The 19,623-nt window shown below is 37.1% G+C and overlaps 1 long non-coding RNA gene across 8 annotated transcripts in view; it reads right to left on the reverse strand.

The window, feature by feature from the left end:
- Positions 1-19,623, reverse strand: part of LOC110359534 (uncharacterized) — a 255,312-nt gene that overhangs the window by 114,639 nt on the left and 121,050 nt on the right. For 4 of the 8 annotated variants that reach the window (XR_010466196.1, XR_010466198.1, XR_002414796.2 and 1 more), the window contains exon 4: positions 9,286-12,885. This is a non-coding gene — a long non-coding RNA (uncharacterized LOC110359534). Of the gene's footprint in view, positions 1-1,849; positions 1,887-4,202; positions 7,271-9,285; positions 12,886-19,623 lie in introns of those variants that run through there. The other 4 variants (XR_010466202.1, XR_010466201.1, XR_010466203.1 and 1 more) reach the window with 2 other exon arrangements.

The following is a 19,623-nucleotide window of genomic DNA, read 5'->3' on the forward strand; positions in this document are numbered from 1 at the left end:
AATTAATTTTCTTCATATTTTGTCCCACATTTCATTAGACAACAGTTGTAAAGTAAACATTTCTGTGTTAATGAAAGGATGTCAAAATTCAGCTTAGATTATGACTCCTCAGAAACAAAAAATAAAATACGCAAGAGCAAGCAAAATTGTAAAGGAAACCCAGAAAGAAGAAACTTATTGAGAATTCAGAAAATTATTTTTAGCAGTTTTAATTATTTCTGTTGGAAATTAAGGAAATATGACCCTCATCTGTGAAAATATTCTAAGACCTACAGGACTTCCAACTAGCAAAGGCAATATTATGTTGTTTTAACAGGAGAGTGACAATAATGAATAATAGGCATAATATTTTTAAAACACAGGACAGTGCATTTATTTATTTATGGCCTTATATATTCAGTATTTCATGTAATGATTTGTAAGGCCAAGACATTTCCATACTCAAGGGGTTTTTTACATTTGCTTATTTATGTGCAGATAGTAAGAAATTTTTGTCTCATAAAATTACACTATATTACACAGAATATATGTAATAAGCATATTTAATTATTATCTTGAAGAGAGGCACTTTGAGAGATAAGTTCTGATTATGATGGAAGCTTAAAACGGGGTTGGCAGGACATATCTTGTGGGAAAAGTGTGATTAGCATGTGAGCACACGTCCTATTTGAGCATTAGTTAATGGGAGTTTCGGTGAGTGATAGTTGGTACGTAGCAATACTGATAATTCAGATTTAATTCCAAGGAGCCAGGCTGATGACAACCCTATCAGAAATGTCTGCCCTCATTTAGTTTCTATCCTCAGAAACAACCTTAATACATAAATTAGACAGATGAAACTCTCACAATGCAAGCTTGTTTAACTAATCATCTACTGTGGAGATAAGCAAAAAGGATGAAGGAGTAGTCAGGAGTAGTCATGTTGGTGCCTACACCAATGAGTAAGTGGGGCATGAAGTGCTAATGCGTATACCAATCAATCATTTATTAAAACTAAGCCCCGTAAATTCTTCGCATTTTTCCCAAGAAAATTTTGCCGCTCTTGAGTCTGAAGGAAGCAATTAAAGTCACTGGGGTGTACTTCAGCAGGAATTCAAAGCTTTACTGGCTCAAGGCCTCCAGATCATTTGTTGGATGCCTTCAGCCTTCATATCCTCTATAAGCTGTTTTTAGAGCTCACCTTGTCACACATGAGCCATACAAATAAGCATGGTTACTAGTCTTTTTAAGCGCCTGTTAAGCTTCAGTAGAGCATTTACCAGATGCAATTTCAGATCTGGAATTCTGCTCCTTCCTGGTTTGAAAGCAGCTTTGTTCAAAAGTCTCAGACATCTACTACATATGAAAACCCAAAAAGCTGTAAGACAGAGCTTACCTAAAAGCAGCTCATTTATTACAGACTGCATTAGAAAGGTAGACTTTCTCCACGTAAAAATTAGAAAGACTATTTATCCAAAGAAAGACAAGCAAGAAGATTTACTTTGCAAGAAGATTGATCTTACGAACCTGAAGGACTGGCCAAGTCCTGCAGATTCCTGCAGGTATAGTAAAATAAATTTAAAAGAACTAAAATGTATTCTTGAAGAATAATTATGCAGATATCAGAACAGCTAGTGTAGCTTTCTGTGCCTACACAACATCTGTCTCATGCACTGAAATAACCATATTGAAAACAACATAATGCATCTGTCTTCAGAAATAAAACTCCAACCCAAACTATTTACAATACTCTGTCCTTTATGTAATCAAAGTCAAATAAAAATGTGATTTCAACTTCATTGACCTGCATTTCACTATGGTTTCACTAAAAATATGGATGCCTTAGATTTTAATGCAGTAAATCTCTTACCAGCCTTTAGCAATGACACGTCAGGTTTCTCAGCATCCTATACAGGGGAGGGAGGAAAAAACAATTAGTGCAACTTACTGGAAACAAAAAAAAAAATGTTTTATTGAAAAAAAAGATGTTTTTAAAATGTCAACATAATTAACTATGGCAAGTAAGGTTTGGAATTAGTAACATGATACTATTCCCAAAGTAATCTGCAGTGAGACTTGCACATTCTTCACTAAGCCAGCTTTAAGCCATAGCAGAAAGACAGAAGATGAGCTAAACCAGAAGGATAAATCAGAAATAAACGCAGCCCCTGCCTGGTTTGAAATGAAACATTGGGAGAAACTGGGCTGAAAAACCACACAATTGCTCTGAATCATTTTGAGCTGGTCCGGGGAATGCTATGGCCCGTTTGAGTGCTCCTGCAAAAACGCTCTCTCAAGGAAAAACTTCTTGGCACAGAATGTTTTGGAACTTGCACCAATCTCCCCAAATGCCACACAGTCATAGGAAACCAACAAAAGGGAGAAAGTTCTCAGATACCTCTGCTTGTTTTAATTGTGCTTCTCTGGTTCACACCTGAGATAAATTTGGGTTCCTTTTGGTTGAGCAGAACCTTAAAATGGTATAGAAGGCCAAGTCGTTTAGAATGACATTAACTCTTCTATTTAGATATCTTGCAAATATTTAACAAAAATACATTTGCTGTCTTTTTTGGGGGGGATGGAAAGTATTAAGTGTGTTTTCAACAGTTCATATTATCTGCGGTTCATATTTGTATCTTTCTGCAGACTACAGTCTCTGAATAACTGGGCTGAAGAAAACTGACAGGAGTTCTAGAAGACATAAAGGGTAAGCCTCCATCAGATGCAGAGCCAAAACTACTGTACATATACATATATATATTAGAAAACCATATAATTTTATATTTATATATAACATTTTAAGTGATATGGATAACAAATCGGACAATTGTCCTTCAAAAAACCCAAAATATTCAACTTTGCGTATTTTCTTTTAATTCTTGACCAGTTGTGCATTTGTCACAGCCTACTTTGCTAATAGCTGTCTTCCTTTTTTAATCCTACTTTTTCTATTTGACATATTCGTCATTATTACCTCAGACATTTTCCAACATCCAGAATATTTTGTTCACATTATTCCTGCATCACCAATGATTTTCACGCTTTTGTCTTGTGAGTCAGTATAGATTTCTGATAGATACTAACTCTCACTGATATAATAATCTACTTTCCACCAGAGGTTAAATATTTTTTCAAGATTCTTCTAGTTCTTCATCCATCATTCTTCAGTGGGCCATAACCATCTTGTCTTCTTCATGACGTCTACTTCATTTTTTGCTCTTGATAAGCATTCCAGTTGAGATCCAATTCAGACTGAAAACCCCATACCATTAATTCCAGTGATTTCTTTATGATTTAATTTCAGACTTCATCATAAACAATGTTTGAGAAAAGGACCTGCATTCCAGCTGGGACTTCCAGATAAATGAAGGAATAAATAAAGGAATGAGGTAATCACATCTTACTGAATTGTGAGGAAATCTTGTTCCTGACTTCACTATAGCATTGTTTTTTGTTACTTTGAGCCTAACCCATATCACTTTCAGATGACTTCTTAAGGTTTGCAGTAATTTCAATGGGCTTCCAGCCAACCATCAGAGGTTTGCGAGGCTGTCACACCGAATATTGCAGCACTGGATCTCTCATTGACAGTATTCTCACGACTTAGTGGAGTTATTGGTGATTCCACCCACAGCTTTAGCTGCCCAGCAGGACCGGCAGTAACGCTGAATGTTTGGTAGGCTTAACAGAAAGCAAGACTTGTAACACTTAAAACTACCAGCAATTTGTCACTCACATAGAACTGGCTGAAAATCATCGCAGTTTTCCTACTCTATTTACTGAATGATTTTTACTGTTGGTTTTTAAGAAACACATCGACTAATCAGTAAGCCGACCATTTACTGAGCACCTTGTGCTTCAGATATGCCAAACCTCCCCTGCACAGCTCTGTGAAGCTGCAGTCCAGTTGCTATGACTACAGCAAGCTCCCGGCGGATGGCTGCGCTTAGCTGGCACAACCCAGCCACCCAGAATACTAATGAAATGGAAGAGTCCACCTACATGCACCGCAATTCAACGATGCAGTTTACAAAACTCAAATGTCAACTGAAAACACAATTATTTTCTTTCTCAATTAAAAAAAAGAAACACACACAACCCCCCCACATCGTCTTCGCAGAAACCTTTTCTCTTTCTATGCCTTGTAGCTAGATTTCCATTTTTACTTTTTTTTTTTAAAAAAAAAAAGCACAAAAACAAACAAAACAAGAGAGTTTACATGATGTGGCTGAACAGAAATACATATCTATTTTTCTAAAACAATTTAACAAATCAAGGTAATAAGCATTTCACATTAGTTATATTCGATTGCATTAAACAGAAAAATCAAATGTGACAGCTTTTACTTGGTTTTGGCTTTATACAGCAAAATGTCTGAAAGGTTCTATTGTATGCTTGTTTACCACACAACTTAAACACTAGAATAACAGTAACCAATTCAGCGGATATTGGTGATGCTAAAATTGTGCTGAGAAAGAACAAATATGAAGTTATTTCTACCTGCATATCAGTTGTGCTTGGTGCTCTTGGGCTGCTCTGGGATGCATTGAAACCTCTGATGTAGGTCCACTTAGGTGCTGACAATCTTGCAGGAGATTTTGGGTCATTACAGCTAAAGATTACTGTTAATTTTTATCAGTGAGTATTAAAAATACATCCTGTTAGGAACAAGAAGCTATGGTTGTTGTCTGTTACCATCTCCATGCATGTCTGTTACCTTATATCCTCTAATGAATAGGAACTCATACGGAAAATTCCAGTTTGGGTGTTTAGTAATTTGGGTCCTGACTGTTTTCATTTCAGACCAATCGATGATAAAAAAAATGCTATTTGTCTCTTCACCATCTATTTGTCTGATAAACTCTTGCTAAAGATGAAGAAAAAAATGTCAGGATTCAAATGGATTCTTCAAGATGCGACTGTTGCCTTACAGATGGCAAGAAGACTGTCTCCATCCTTGGAGACAATCAGAACTCAATTAAAGAAGGCCTTGAGGAACCCGATCTAGTCTGACCTGCTTTGAGCAAGGGCTGGACTAGAGACCTCCAGATGTCCTTTCCAACTTAAATTATTCTATTATTCTATTGTGCAGATCGACCTAACTAAGCTTCCCCTCTCAAACCAAAAGTGTCACCCACACCTTACAACAGTATAATTCCAAACAATTTATCAGGAACCAGAAGCACAATACCTCATTTCTGGGGAATTAACTGCCAGGATCAGAAAGTAATAAATAATTCTATAACAATTCCTGTAGTTCACTCTTTAAGAGGTTCCACATATACCTGTAAGCACATAATACAGACTTTATACTTATTTTCCTGTATCTCCTACAAAACAATCAACAAATGAAAGAGTCCATTTCTGTAACAGCATTTCCTGTTGCATTCTTATACAATAAAATTTCTGCTTCTTTATTAACACTGAAGCAAAACCCACAGCTAAAATAGATGACAACAGCAGTCTTAAAGTGCCTAATTCTTTATAAGCATTTGAAAGATTTACATAAACTATGTCACATTTTTAACTTCTTCACTATTTCAGTGTCATTTATAATAATCTGCCATTGGTGATTTACAGAACAAAAATATTCATAGTAGCTGTGTGGCACTGCACAGTTTCTACTGTGTCATTTCCCCGTAAATAATAATTCTTCCTGTCTCTTGTAAGTATGACACAGTGCAGGAAAGCATGGTGGCATGCTTCCAACATGGTCTATTCCCAAAAGGAAATGAAAATTATTCGGATGATGTTCCCTAGAACCTCACAAAACCACCATCAAACAAACAAAAACCCGTAGAATTGACAACAATTTTAAATGAAAACATAACTGTTCAGCTGCTACTAGACACCAGAAGAAAGTAACAATAAAATGCCAAAGTCCAGTGTCAGAATCAACAAATGCCTTAACAAATATAGAGGTGCCTTCTATTCAGAGAAATCAAGATAAAGAAAAATATGGGGAAGTATGTGGAAAAAGGAACAAGCAGCAGAAAAAATGCATTTCCCAAGTACCAAGGTGAAAACACAACAAGATATTGAGTAGATAGCATCATGGAGAAATTTAAAGCACAATCTTAAATTATCAAGTTTGATAATGTGTTACATTGAAACTGTCAGTAAGATCAACAAACATTTCAGCAAAGTATTGAACTAAGAAAAGCAATGGAAAATGGCATGATCATTAAATAAACAAGGAACAGTAACCTTTGAGACCTGTTTCTGTGTTTCAGGTCTTCTTCATTCATATTTTAAGAAGAAAAGTTCTTGCAAAGGTGAGAGCAGATGGACTGAACTAAGCTATCTCCTCAGTGTGACCCCAGATACATGGCAGATAGGCCTGAGTTTTAAAGAAGACTGAGGGAAAAGAGCCAAAGAAAAATGAAGGTACAATAATTGGAGAGGACTGCTCAGAACTTACAAAATAACGTTAAATATTCTTACCTGAAAAAATAAAATCATTGTTTTTTAAAATTAGGCAAGTAAAATGGGTGTTCCTGATGTGCAATATGGCCTTTGTACATATGAGATTAGGCTCTGGAGATTTGACTTAATTCTTCCTGAACACTGTGGTGAGATAAAATCACCTGTTGTATGCCAGTATGCCTAATCAGGCTAATTTTACTAACAGCTTTAACCCAATCTTTAGGCTGCTGCATTTTCTCATCTGGTAAGCACATACACAATGATGGCAGAGTCTAAACCCACACTTCAGACCCTTGCAGTTCTGATCCACACCAAGAGGAAGCCAAGCTCCATGAGTTGTTGTCCCCCAGAGTACGCAGCACAGGTGGAGAACTAAGGGGGAGATGGGGGCCAAACAGGAGACCAGAACCACGGCCCATCAAAAATACGAAGCAACAGCATGGAGCAGCTCTGTTTCATAACGCAGGCCTGCCATGGTGCTCCGCACCGAGAGCTGGAGCTTGGTTTTGATCCAAAGCAAGAGTCAAATTTAAATATACTAAACTTACTCTAATGCATGAGTAAACCCAAAAGTTGTTCAGTTTCACAAAGGATTTTGCCATATAGCTTTGTTCCAGGGGAAGAAACTCAAAAAGGTCTAAAATCTACCACACAGATAAATTCAGAGGAAAATAAGTATATATTTCACAATTATTTTTTCTTCTAAAGGAAAATATCTGATATTGAGGATACTTTTTAATAGCAGATTCTCAGAGTAAACACACGTAAGTCTATTAATTTCACTGAAGCTATGAGGTTTTTCTGAAGATGAGAATCTGACCCAGGTACACTTCAAGTATCTACTAATCTTCTATGTTCTCGTGACCTGAAAGCAGAGCAAGGAGAAAAAAAGCATTTATCAGGTCAATATTTTTGTTATAAGCTTCTGCACATGCTATAATTAAAATAAGAAAGGAAAATAAATTAATAGCTAGCATTGTTCTTAAGTAATACATGTATTTGACTTAATTAAACAGAGAAAAATTATCCTCTCAGTTAATAACCAAAGATGCAATTTGTATGAAGGATTTCCTTGAGCAACTCTTCAAGCATTAATTGATACACTGCAGCTTACTGCTGTAATTGTCAGTTTCAAGAATTACTTATGTGACTCCAGAGAGTAGCCCATTGGAGGTCATCCAAAACCAGCATCTGTACCACAGTACGGAAAAAATTGGACTTCCCTGACTACTTCTGTTAGATATTACACCAGCTTTCACACAGAGAAGGGAAAAACCCACTGAACTTCTCCAAAGGATTGTTCTGAACTCAGCACAGGAATAAACAATTCTGTTGTTTGCGTGTTCCCAAACCCACACTCCCAACCTTGTTGTTCAATTTCAAAATAACCATATAAAATAGAAAGAGTTCAGTGGTTCAGCTGATACTAATTTGAGTTGCTGTTTTAAACATTGTAAATGCTAAGGCTAACAAAAGAGAGCTGGGGAAAGGTTTTGTTGATGTGTTTTGTTGCAACCAGCAATTAATTATGCTGACCTTGAGCACAGAAAGATTAATCTCAAACTTTACCCTTTTAACAGCAACTTCATTTGCTTGAGGGATGGCTACATCGCAGAAACAAGGGAAAATGTTTCCAGAATGCATGTAAAAAGTTGTAAGCAAAGTAGGCTCTTGCGGGACACAAGGTGAGGGGACAGATGCGGTGACACTGCAGACTGTGTTAAGACAAGTTAATTTCACTTAAGAAAAAACAATTTGAAGAGCGGTTCTGGCTTCAGCAAAGTTTTAGGTCTTGATGTTTTCTTGATAAAGAGCAACGTCCATTGCCTGTATAACCTGTGTAGCAGGACACTAACTCAGAGTACAAGAGATTCACATCTAAAAGGGAGATCTACTCAGCTTGATTTGCGATAAGCTTAAGAACCTTTGCTTAAAGTCAGACAACAAACATAACTTGAAGGCAAAGAAGATAGACATTTCTAAGGCTCAAGGGATACTACATTTAAAAAAAAAAACAAAACCATCACTCTGATGAAAAGACAGTTGGTGCGCTCCAGAAATAATTCATTCCCATCTTCGTATTTATCACTTTGACTATCAGCACTTAGTGAGTAAACTTTCATTCCCATGAAATCACCTGTCATATCTCTCTCCAATCCAGATCTTTATGCTGCCATCTATAATCTCTAAGTAGCATATAAGATTTCATACAAGTCTCTTAAAAATACCCTAAAGAATATCCTCTCTAATGACTGTTTAAATGTAGAGATTGATTCATTTCATTGCCTTTTAAAATTTTATTTTATACAATCCACATTTAATCTCATTGAAAGGCATCAAACTGCAAGTTTGCCTGTTACTAATAGTGTCTTAACAGTTTCTAAAGCATCATATATTTAAAATAAAAACTCCTATTGCATGACATACTTCTAAAGGTACTTTATCTGAAACAAATGGCTGCTTTAGGAAATTTGTAATGAAGGATTTAGGGAACTCCTTCCATCTCCGTGTCTGAAGTGTGAATTAGTTTCAAGCTGAGAGAGTGAAACCATCTAATGGTAACATCTACTTGGTGATGTGGGGAAGAGGAATTGGCACTAACTGTATTCCTGTTAGAAGCTTCTGGAAAATAAGGAAAGTAGGTTTATTTCGGGGAATATCACTCAGGAAAATCATGATAGCAAATCCAGAAAAAAAAAAAAAACTAATAAGAAACCAAAATAATTTTATATAAATATGTAAACAGATAAGAGTAATAAATAATCTAGAGTGAGAGCAGAATTATTTTATTAGGCCAGTGAGTAGCTTTGGAATAATAAGAGAAGTTATTAGGCATAGAGTTATTTTTTGGATTTGAAAGGGAGCAGATGTTGTCCGACCTACGCACAGATAAAATTCTTTTTTATTTATACATAGGGTATATAGTAATACACACATTTAGTAATAAATACTACCATCTCCAAGGAACGGGTTATACAAACCAATGATGCAAGTGCATTACACAAACATTAAATTGTTTTCATACCTGTTTTCTATGTTGATCTAAAAGTGTGCTTAAGTTCCCCTCCTTGTTTTACAAACTGTTCAGCTGCAACTTCCCCATGGCTGTTTTTCAAGTGTCATATACACACATGGATTTAAAATGCAGTCTGCATTTCCACATATCATTGCATTAGGTGTCATAGACCCTTAACATCTGTGAAGAATCAAGCAACAGGTTCTGCTTTTTCTTCAGTATACTGATGATTAATACAACTTTCTTGTTTAGAAACACATATTCCCACCACAATATTTAGGTAACCAGTTATCCAATCAATATTAAAATAATTAAACCCCACTGCGATCTGTCCTTCCTAAAGACTTCCTTAAATATTATTTTCTACCTCTGGCTTACATGTCCTAATCTCTTGCATAGAAGGAAATAGTGCTGGGAAAGAGAAATCTGCCTCCATGTGCTCTTTGCACTGGTTCTGCCAGTAAAGTTTTCAAGTTTCTATCTAATATAGTCTTTCGCATGGAAATTCAGGATGCAGATCTCATCTGCTGTGCAACACTGTAGAATGACACAAGGTCTATTAACGCAGAGTGCTTTGATTCCTAGTAAATATTTTCTGTCTAACAAAAATAACCATGCTGGAGTTCTACATGCAGGTGCACTGCTCATTGCTTTGATCACACAGGTTTCTACTTCCAGGTATCAGTGAATTTACAAATAGCGAAATGGGAAAAAAAAAAAAACAATGAGAAAAAATGAGATTGTGTAAAGTGATACTTATGCCAAAACTGCGCAATGTTTGTGAAGCATGTGAGTTCCTCTGAAAAACCTTTGAGAACGTGGAACCAAAATTAGGGGCAATCATCTGTCTCACAATTTTATGAATTGAAATTTTAAATTGGCTGTAAAAGCAACGGAAGGAATAGTTATGAAGGTAATTAATGACAGCGTGAAAAAGTAGTGACGCTAAACCAAAGACAAAGAACACAATCACAACTTTATGGCAGATAAAACTTTTTGAGATATTTACCCAGTCAAATTTTAATGGCATTTTAATATTATACCATTAGAATTCTTTAGTCACAAAACTTTTTGCCTAACCTTCATATTCTGAAGAGAAAATGAGTAGACTTGTTTATTTCTGTATAGACAGGAGATGTTGATGAAAGCACAGTTATCAAGCTTCAGCATTGGAAAGTTACATAGAACATTTCAGATTCGTAGGAACAGTATATACACCTTGCCCAAGACAGGCCTTTGTATCTTAGTTTTAACAAAGTGATGAGCTTGAGAATTGACACCAATAACCCTTCAAAACGTTTCCACTTAATATCATTTACATGGTACATTACAGCACCATTTGCGACAGTCTAGCCAGGTTCAGTGGTTGCAATTACCTGCCTTTCACCTCCTACATCCTCTTCCCTGCAGAAGAGTCTTCAGATATTCTATTACTCTTTGAAAAAATAAAATGGTTCTAACCTTGAATATTTTAATACGAAACAAACCAAAACCCACTTGAATCTTACACTGGTTGCCAATCACTACCCCCCTCTGCCTTGGCTGTGCACTTTATTGTTCAAATTATAACCTGAAGGTCTTTTAAATACACAGCACTGTACAAATGCCTGCTAAGTAGCAGGATGTAATGTTCTGAGGAATTAAGGTAACTACTACTAATAAGTTAAACAAACAGTGTTCAATCATTGTTGTCCCTTGTGTCCATAAGTTATAGGGCAGACACAGTCATCAGTGCAGCACAGCACAAGGAATTCTCATTTCATAAAAAGATCACATAAGCCTTAGGTGAAGTTTGCAGAAACACAACTGAATTTACAGTGATGCCCCAGCTGAAGGTGACGTTGGTATGATAAGTGCCTGCTGATACATCCGTGAAAACCTAACTTAAATATAGAAGGACATTTTCACAGATCTCATTTTTTCATTGCCTTTATGTTCCTGCCCACCAGCTGCCTCTTCTTTCCTACTCCAGTGGCTGTGTCTCCCTGTATCTGAGAGGAGCACAGGCCAAACTCGTTAATATTCATCAGTTCAGCTTTTCTTTCATTCTCCTCAAGTTCAAAGGGTACTGTAACAAACAACTGAGGGCTGTACCCAGAGGCTAATATCTCTACTTCTTCACATTTCATTGGAAAATAGACACAAAATGAAAAACATCTTGTCCTCAATCACAAGCCTTCATAAACTGTGGTAATTAAAACTCTAAAATTTCCTTGAAGCTCTGAAAATGCTCAGGGACTTGTTTGTAAAAGGTAGTGAAAGTGGTCACCTCTGTGGGATGCCTCATACGCCTTCAATTCCTCCTTTGTAGCACCTCTAAGTTTCCTAAGAACCACGCACTTCGTACAAATTATTAATATCATGCATATGAGAGTGTGCCACTTCTTGCAGTAATTTTCTTTAACTATACTGCAGCTCTGGACATCATGAGCTCTTGGTTTACTCCTTTACAATGCAATTCACTAACTTCATCCCCAACTAAGAAAGTAGACAATTTATAGCACCCCCTTCCCTAGCTTTACAGACACGGTAACTGAGAAGTGCCACAAAGTTGCTATAAGCAAAATTAGGAACATTATCTAGGTCACTAACACGACAGAGCCAACTCTTACAGATTCAGCTCTCAATATGTCTCAGCTCACTAGAGGACTAGTAACGGGAAATTTTGCTGGAAGCTATTAGCTCATCAATTGCACATGTCACAGAGAAAAGAAATTTGGGCATATTAGTCACCAGTCACAGGATGAGCCACCAATGCAATGCAAATGCAAAAAAGGTAAATGAGCAGCTAGAGAGTATCAAAGCCAGGCATTTCCAGGGGAAACTAGAAAACATTAATATTTGTCAAAACAGCTGGAATGCTCAGTAGAGCTCTGGCTATTTTTATTTTTAAAAGTTAAGTGAGACTGAAACATGCAGAGAGAAAGAAGTGACAGAGGAACAAAGAGACTATTATATGAGAAGAAACTTGGAAAAGCTCATTGGAGGATATGACCATTCTCTATAAACACATTTCAGGATAGACACCAGGGATCTAAAAGAATAATTTAAGTTAAACATTAAAGCAGGTAGATGAAGAAATGCCTAAAATGGAACCCTCTAAGACTAGAAATTCGAAGGTTCCCAGCCATCAGGACAACGACATCCGTGAATAGATTTCCAGGTAAAGCAGTGAAGACCAATATCCTAGCTATTTTAAAGCTTGATCAGAGTTTTATGAAACAGCAATGGCAACATGACTTATCGATCCATTAAGCTTTGTCCAGTCCTTGTTTCCTAACATGCTTCTTCCTGAGGCACAGATAGAGAGGTAGGAGTCTTAATACCTAACTGCAGCATCACAAACACACAGCATCTCATGAAAACCAGTCCCCAGAGAAGACATCAACCTCCTTCACGCCAAAAATAATGCTGTCAATACAAGTGAAGCATTCCTGCAGCTGCTGGGTTCAGACCTTCGCCACCTAACCAAACAAGGAAAAAATACAGAAAAAAAGACTGTTAATCCAGTTTTCCCCAGCATATTCAGACTGAAATAGATACGTTGTTTAATGTATCTTTTATTAACTTCAGACAGTCCAAAGTGGCCATTTTACAGTAGGTAATGACTAGACTGTAGTGGATATTCACAGAAAGTTATATACAGAAATATTTTCTGAACACAGAGTAAGATGCTGTTTCTGTAACTCAAAAAAGCTTTGAACTTGAGTTAGCAAACTGGTACTTCCAGAGCTTAGCCTTATTCTTATCTTCAGACACAGCTAAAAGACTAGTCAAACATTGCTTCAACTCTTGGTCTTTGGCACAAACTCCCCATGTTTTCCTTTTTGTATTCAGCTACATAGCCAGACACGCCTGTGAGGAGAAGCTTACCATACCACGTGTTGATATGCAAAACTTTAAGTGCATTCACACACACTTAGTATATCCTTTCAAAACTGATGAAGTGCATACATGTTCTCACTTCATGTATATGGCAGATCATAGGACAGGATTTGATTCTGAGTGCAGTTTCATGGTACGCTTTGCACTAGTATTCACTCACAACAGAAAGCTTAGCATAGAATTTAAACCTGAATTGTCTTATTTATAAAGTCTTCTGATTTGCACAAGCATTTGTTTACTGTCTTGTACCTCTGCACATTTTAGGAAGTATAGGCTACTCCAGGAACCCAAATATAACTAAAAATTAACATATTTAACAGCTCTAAAACACATTAGTACTATGCAGCAAGTGGAAATGCCCCGAAAGCTTTTTCTAATAAGCTTTGAAGGCTGAGAGATTGTCTATCTTTGTCAATAGAAAACATCTTGAAAAGCTGAGAACTCTAATTCAGATATGGGAGATCATTATCCTTTCCTGCCACATTCCTCAATTATTTTTGTCTAACCACCATGGACCCATCTTGCTCCCAAATCTTGTCTTGCAAGATCTTGTCTTTTACCTCCAGGAAAAAGATTTAGGTAAGATCTGAACATGCTTAGTAACTGTGCTGGGATAACTTCTTATCAGAATGTGAAGGCTCTATCATCAGTATTTCCAATGTGCTACCAGACCCCCATACTGTCCCCATGATAGGAAGCTCTCAGCTCAGAAACTTCCTGTCACTATACAAGTCTGAAGAGCACAAGTTTGACAGGTTGAATACCAGACTTCTGCTCTGTCCTCACCCTAAATATTCTTTTGCTGTGTGCCTAAAGACTGCAACTTAAAAAAACAACTTAAAAATGAGTGCTAGCAAACTCCAGTAAACAGGGATAACAAGCATCTACACAAGATTATTATGCACAAAGAGAGGTCAATATCAAGTTCACAGATGCAGAAACACAAGCTTGCATTAAAAGTCTTTTGCTCTCGTGTTTTGTAAGCCAGGGAGTGAACACAATCACTGATGTACACTTCTGTATACAGCACTGCAAAGTATTATATCCCATTTTCCAGGTAAATAGCTAATGTTTCTCTATAATTTTGTAGGCTATAGGCCCTATTCTTGACTAGTTGGTCAGCTTACTACTCAGGTGAATTAGCCTGTGACAATTTCGAGCTCAGATGAAACCAGTGTTTGTCAATCCTGTCTTCTTTCTTACAGGAGAAAATTCCAAGCAGAACTCTAAGGGTGGTGATTGTGAGCTAATCATGTCTCAAGGGAATTGCCATTTTTTAATACACTTCACACTTTCTGAGCTTCAACTTCAACAGCTGTAATTACTTTGCAATAATTAGACCTCGGCAGTGTGTATTTCTTAAATGTCTGCCATATCTAAACATGCCAAAACCATAACCCATTTAGCACTCCAGTCACAGGATATTAACATATGCCCCAGTATTGCTTACCTCTCTGCACTAAAAGCTTTCATTTTTGACTTAAAACAGCTCAGAGTTCAAAACCCCAAGAACTGTTGTGAGAACCTCTACATGAAACAGGAGGAGCCTTCTAGCATTTATGCCCCTTGAAGCTATGATGGGAAGTTGAAAGGTTTGGGATATTTTTTTCTTCTTTTTAACCTTTGGACTAAAGCAGTTTTAATTGCTACAGGCATTAAAAACTACCTGCATGATGAAGAGTGTTTCCCCCTACTTGTCCTTCCCTCACAACACATCACCGCAGCTAGCTCTCATCAGGATGCCACCAGTATCAGAGAGCAGCAGCTGTTAACAGTGTCCAGTGAAACACAGACCTACTTAAACAGGCATTCACAAAGACTGGGTAACTGAAAACATACAAGAGAATGATCTTCAATTATTCCTGGTATTAGCTGGTGTCCTCTGTTTGAACTAATCATCCCTCTCCAGATCACAGTAAATAATCATCCTCTCCCAAAATATAAGCCTCAAATCTAGCACAGGAAAATCAAGATGGTTTTGGCATTACTTGTCTCCAGACTTTTTCTCCTAGCAAGATCTTTCATTGAAAAAAGAGTTTAGACATATATGTTTAGTCTTCAAGTGTTCAACAAAGTGATACAACCACAAGTGAGTAATCACTTCAGTTAATCTACCAGAGCAGAAGAAGAGAGAGAGCAAAGGGATTTTCATTCAGCTGCTGGGAGTAGGAGGCAACATCAGTGATGTTCAAGGCTTCCATTCACAAAAACTGTTTGCTCTCTTCTGAGAGCTCCAATGGCCAGACCTGACTTTCTGGGAAGGGTACCCAGCCATTCCTAGATAGTAACAGGCAAGCGAATGGAAGCACATCCAACCAATTTTTGCTGATCAAATCCCTCAAGAATCAGATAAATGGTATTCTAGTCCTGTGTTCACTGAGTCCACGAGATCTTTCCATTGCACTTAGGAAAGTTTATCCTTCTGTTTTATACAAAATAAAACTATTGGCCACATTAATTTGGCATTAAATGACCCCTCTCTGACTTACAAACAAAAAATTCAGAGATAACGTGTTTTTGGAGAGACAGGACATATCGTCTTATTTTTCTAATATCAGTAGATGTTCTAGACGGAGTAGTAAATGGCAACCACAGTTGCTAACAGTGGCTAGTACAGTTGCTAGTGACTAGGAAGGTCCAATTAAAAAAAAGAAAGCAACAAGATGTCTTTAAAAATCTTTTCATTCGAAGAAAGGGGAAACATTAATTATTTTCTCTTCTTATAGCAGATTTAAAATATTTTTTTCATCTTCATTAATCTGTTTGCACACTTGATGTTTTATTTTGAAAACAGTGCATTCAAAATGGGAGAAAATTGTTATTTAATTCCTTTTGAAAATATGTCCATGAAAGTGTGTCCATAGATAGCTAATTTATGTACTCTGAAATAGTGCTGAAAGATTTTATTATTCCTGGACAAACAGCCCCTTCTTTCCATCTGACATACTCTTATTGTGTCCAATAACACTTTCGACAATTTGAATTCATGTTTACTTATGCACTACTTTCATCTGCCTATGTGAATGTTAAACTATTGGTCTATATAGAGACCTCATGACAGTTTGACAGAAAAATGAGTTAGATACAGCTGACCAATTTTCAAACTAGCATAGAAAATACCACTTTAAAAAAGCCCAGCAGATATCAATAGCCCTAAAAATCAGACTAAACTCCTAATTCTCAGTTCTCCACTTAGACATCTGAACTTTCAGATACCATGAAACAGGTACGATGAAGAACTTGACATCTTAACCACACCATATTTTCATGTCTTAAACACAGCTACTTTTGTCCAGCTTTGCAAAGACATTACATGCCTGTTTTAGAGATGGAAATGCCCTGCATATTAATCTTTATTATTTATGATTTATTCATCATTATCTAGCCAAATTCTATGGTATTCTCATTACACAGATGTTGCTGGGTTTTCTAATCTGTGTAGTGCTGTAAAGGCTGCCATGTAAGAAACATTCCCAAACACTCAGACTTATCCTTTTCTCTATGAACTGGATTCCATAGGCTTGAAATAACATTAGGTGACAATGGATGGTTGAGTTTCCATTCTAAAATCAAATTATCTGCCCAAGAACCTCAGCTTCCTCATTTTCAAGATTATCTAAAAAATAATTACACATGTAATTGCAAACAAAATACAAATGTACTTAAAACAAGGTAAAATATAACAAAACTAGTCAATCAAGTCATTCAAGAAAGAGTAAAAAAAAGAGTAAAGACCTTAATAAACACTTTCTTTCTTGTTGCAGTTACTGAGGATGAAATAGGTAGGATTCTAATGGATTTTTTTATTAAATCTTAATGAAAACTCCACATGAGAACAATACAGAAAGACATCTTCTTTTAGTATATTCTGTGCTCTATTAGTTTTAGCCAAGCAGGAGCAAGTCCTCTTCGAATTAAATATGCATGCTGATGTATTGCACAGTTTCTCATTCTGCTTTGCCTTTAAGAAAATAAACAAGCACTAGATGAGAAGAAATAATCGCTGGATATTTTAAACTCATTCACACTTCCGAGAGCAGAAAACAATGAAAAAAGCTAGAATCTGATTCTGATTTGAAATCAACACAGTTGCAGATGGAAATTTCTCTATAAAAGTAGCTAAAGATTTCATTCAAGTCAACAGTCTCTCTCCTTGAAGCAGAAACTAGAATTTCTTCATGTTCCCATATAACAGAACAAGAGAAATTGAAAGGTATTACTGCCTCTGGATAGGTGAATATGAAAAATTTCTCTATCATTTAACATTTTTCATTGTCTCTGATGAGAAACTTCTTTAAATTGTTCTTATACATGTCGAGTATACCAAAACATAATTTCTGTCATGGCTTTTATAAATGCTGTATGTGCTGAAGGTAATCACAACCAGTCACATATCTTCCCTCCTCAAGCCTTCAGAGGTGACCCATCTGACCCCCCACTCCCTGCAATGACGGCAAGTCTGCCTGAGCAGGCACAGGTGCTCCGTCATCGCCTGCTCTGTTCAAAAACTCCTTCGTAATCCCGTTACCAATTCCTTCACGTTCCTGCTCGGATCACAGCCCTCATCCTCTTGCACTTCACGGGCAAAGCGTCTCAGTCATGATGTGTTTGACACACAATACTTTTTCGCCCTCCTGATGGCGTTGGATTATTTATCTGTTAGAGCACTGTAAACAGCCTTCGACTGCCACAGCTCGGCTGCCTTTGGTGACAGGACAACACGTGCAGCACGTGCAGGGCAGCACGGCGGCCCGACCACTCCTGCCCCGAGTCTGGTTCCTGCCTGCACACAGGTAACCAACACATCTCATTCGCTGCTTCTTGTAACACAACACTGCTGTCTAGAAAACAGGGACCAAGAGGGTAATAAAATCCAGGTCCCATATTCTCAGGTGCTCTTTTACACATTCTAGCAGAGTTTAACACAGCCGTAACACAAGCAATGATGCAGTAACTCCTGCAGTAATGTCCACTTGCGGCCTTTGAAAGAACACTCTCCTCTTCATCCCAAGAAGGAACAGCTGTATATTTATACAAAGTATTTCATTTTTACTGTATTTTAGGCATGTTTATACATGTCTACCAAATCTCCTTGCTCAGGATTTTTTCTACTATAAAATACTTGCAATTTTGCATTGCAAGCTGATGAGCAAATGAGCTGTTTTAGGCAAATCTTCCTGTCACTCTAAGTGCTGAACATCAGGCTTTTCCCCAGACAATGTCAATGCAGGGAGAGTCTCACGGGACTGTCCATCTCCCTGCACGGTATCTTGCCTGCAGAGCTAAGCTTGCGGCTTAAACTACTGGAATGCAGTGTAAGATAAATGAATACATGTGGTGAATAAGAATGTTGTATTTTGTAACCTATACATCAGAAACCAGTGGTTCAGGAATAGATATGAAGATAAGTGCTGAGTCCTGCTGGAATTTCAGAAGTAATTTAAGAAGTAGAAAGTGATAACTTAAAATGGAACTTAGGGAAGCTGCTAGCACTAATGCCACAACCTTTACAAAAAAAGGGAAGAAAGGGGAGGAATACAGGTAGCATCACTGTGTGCACAGGGAAAAGCTGTGATTAATTTATCTGACCTGTTTCTATAATGAAAACTGTAAAAGCAGATTAGTGCTCTGTTATATTGTACCATGTGCAGATATCTTTTCTAACACCAAAAGGATGTAACAAGCTGCTGAATGGCAGCAACTTGACCCATGCTTTGCCAAGGACTACTATACTATACAAAAGCCAAGAGGAAAGCAAGGGTTTGGCAAACAGATTTATGTGATCCCAACAGTCTGAACTGCCACTCTTAACAACTACCATGGGATATTCAAAGAATACCATCCTCCTGACAATATTCTTTGTCACATTTATCACTGAATTTGATGAAAACACTCCAATCACTTATGGTGATTGGCCCTATTGTATTCTGTGTAGCTGCATATAACCTAATTACATGAATATTTATCATCTCAAGTGTGACCTAAGCAACAGCTTATTCCAAGCAGAGTCACTTTTAATAGCTACTGGTCCTTTACAGATATTTTATTATATACAGAATGCTCTTATATCCACAACCAGCCTGCGACCTAGACCAGCAGACAGCTAATCCAGCTAATTTTATATGTTGGGTTTTTTTGAGCTAAGCATGTGACTGGTATAATTTCTTCAAGTTACTGATACATGGCAAGAGAGACAGCTGAAAAATGAAAGAACCTCAGAAAGCTACTGCATTTCTCCTCATAAAAGAAACGGGCAAAACAAAACCTATTTATTGCTCCTGACATTTTAGCTATATATCCTGCACAATGTAGCTAAT

Source organism: Columba livia, chromosome 14 (assembly GCF_036013475.1).
Source record: "Columba livia isolate bColLiv1 breed racing homer chromosome 14, bColLiv1.pat.W.v2, whole genome shotgun sequence".
Taxonomy (NCBI): domain Eukaryota; kingdom Metazoa; phylum Chordata; class Aves; order Columbiformes; family Columbidae; genus Columba; species Columba livia.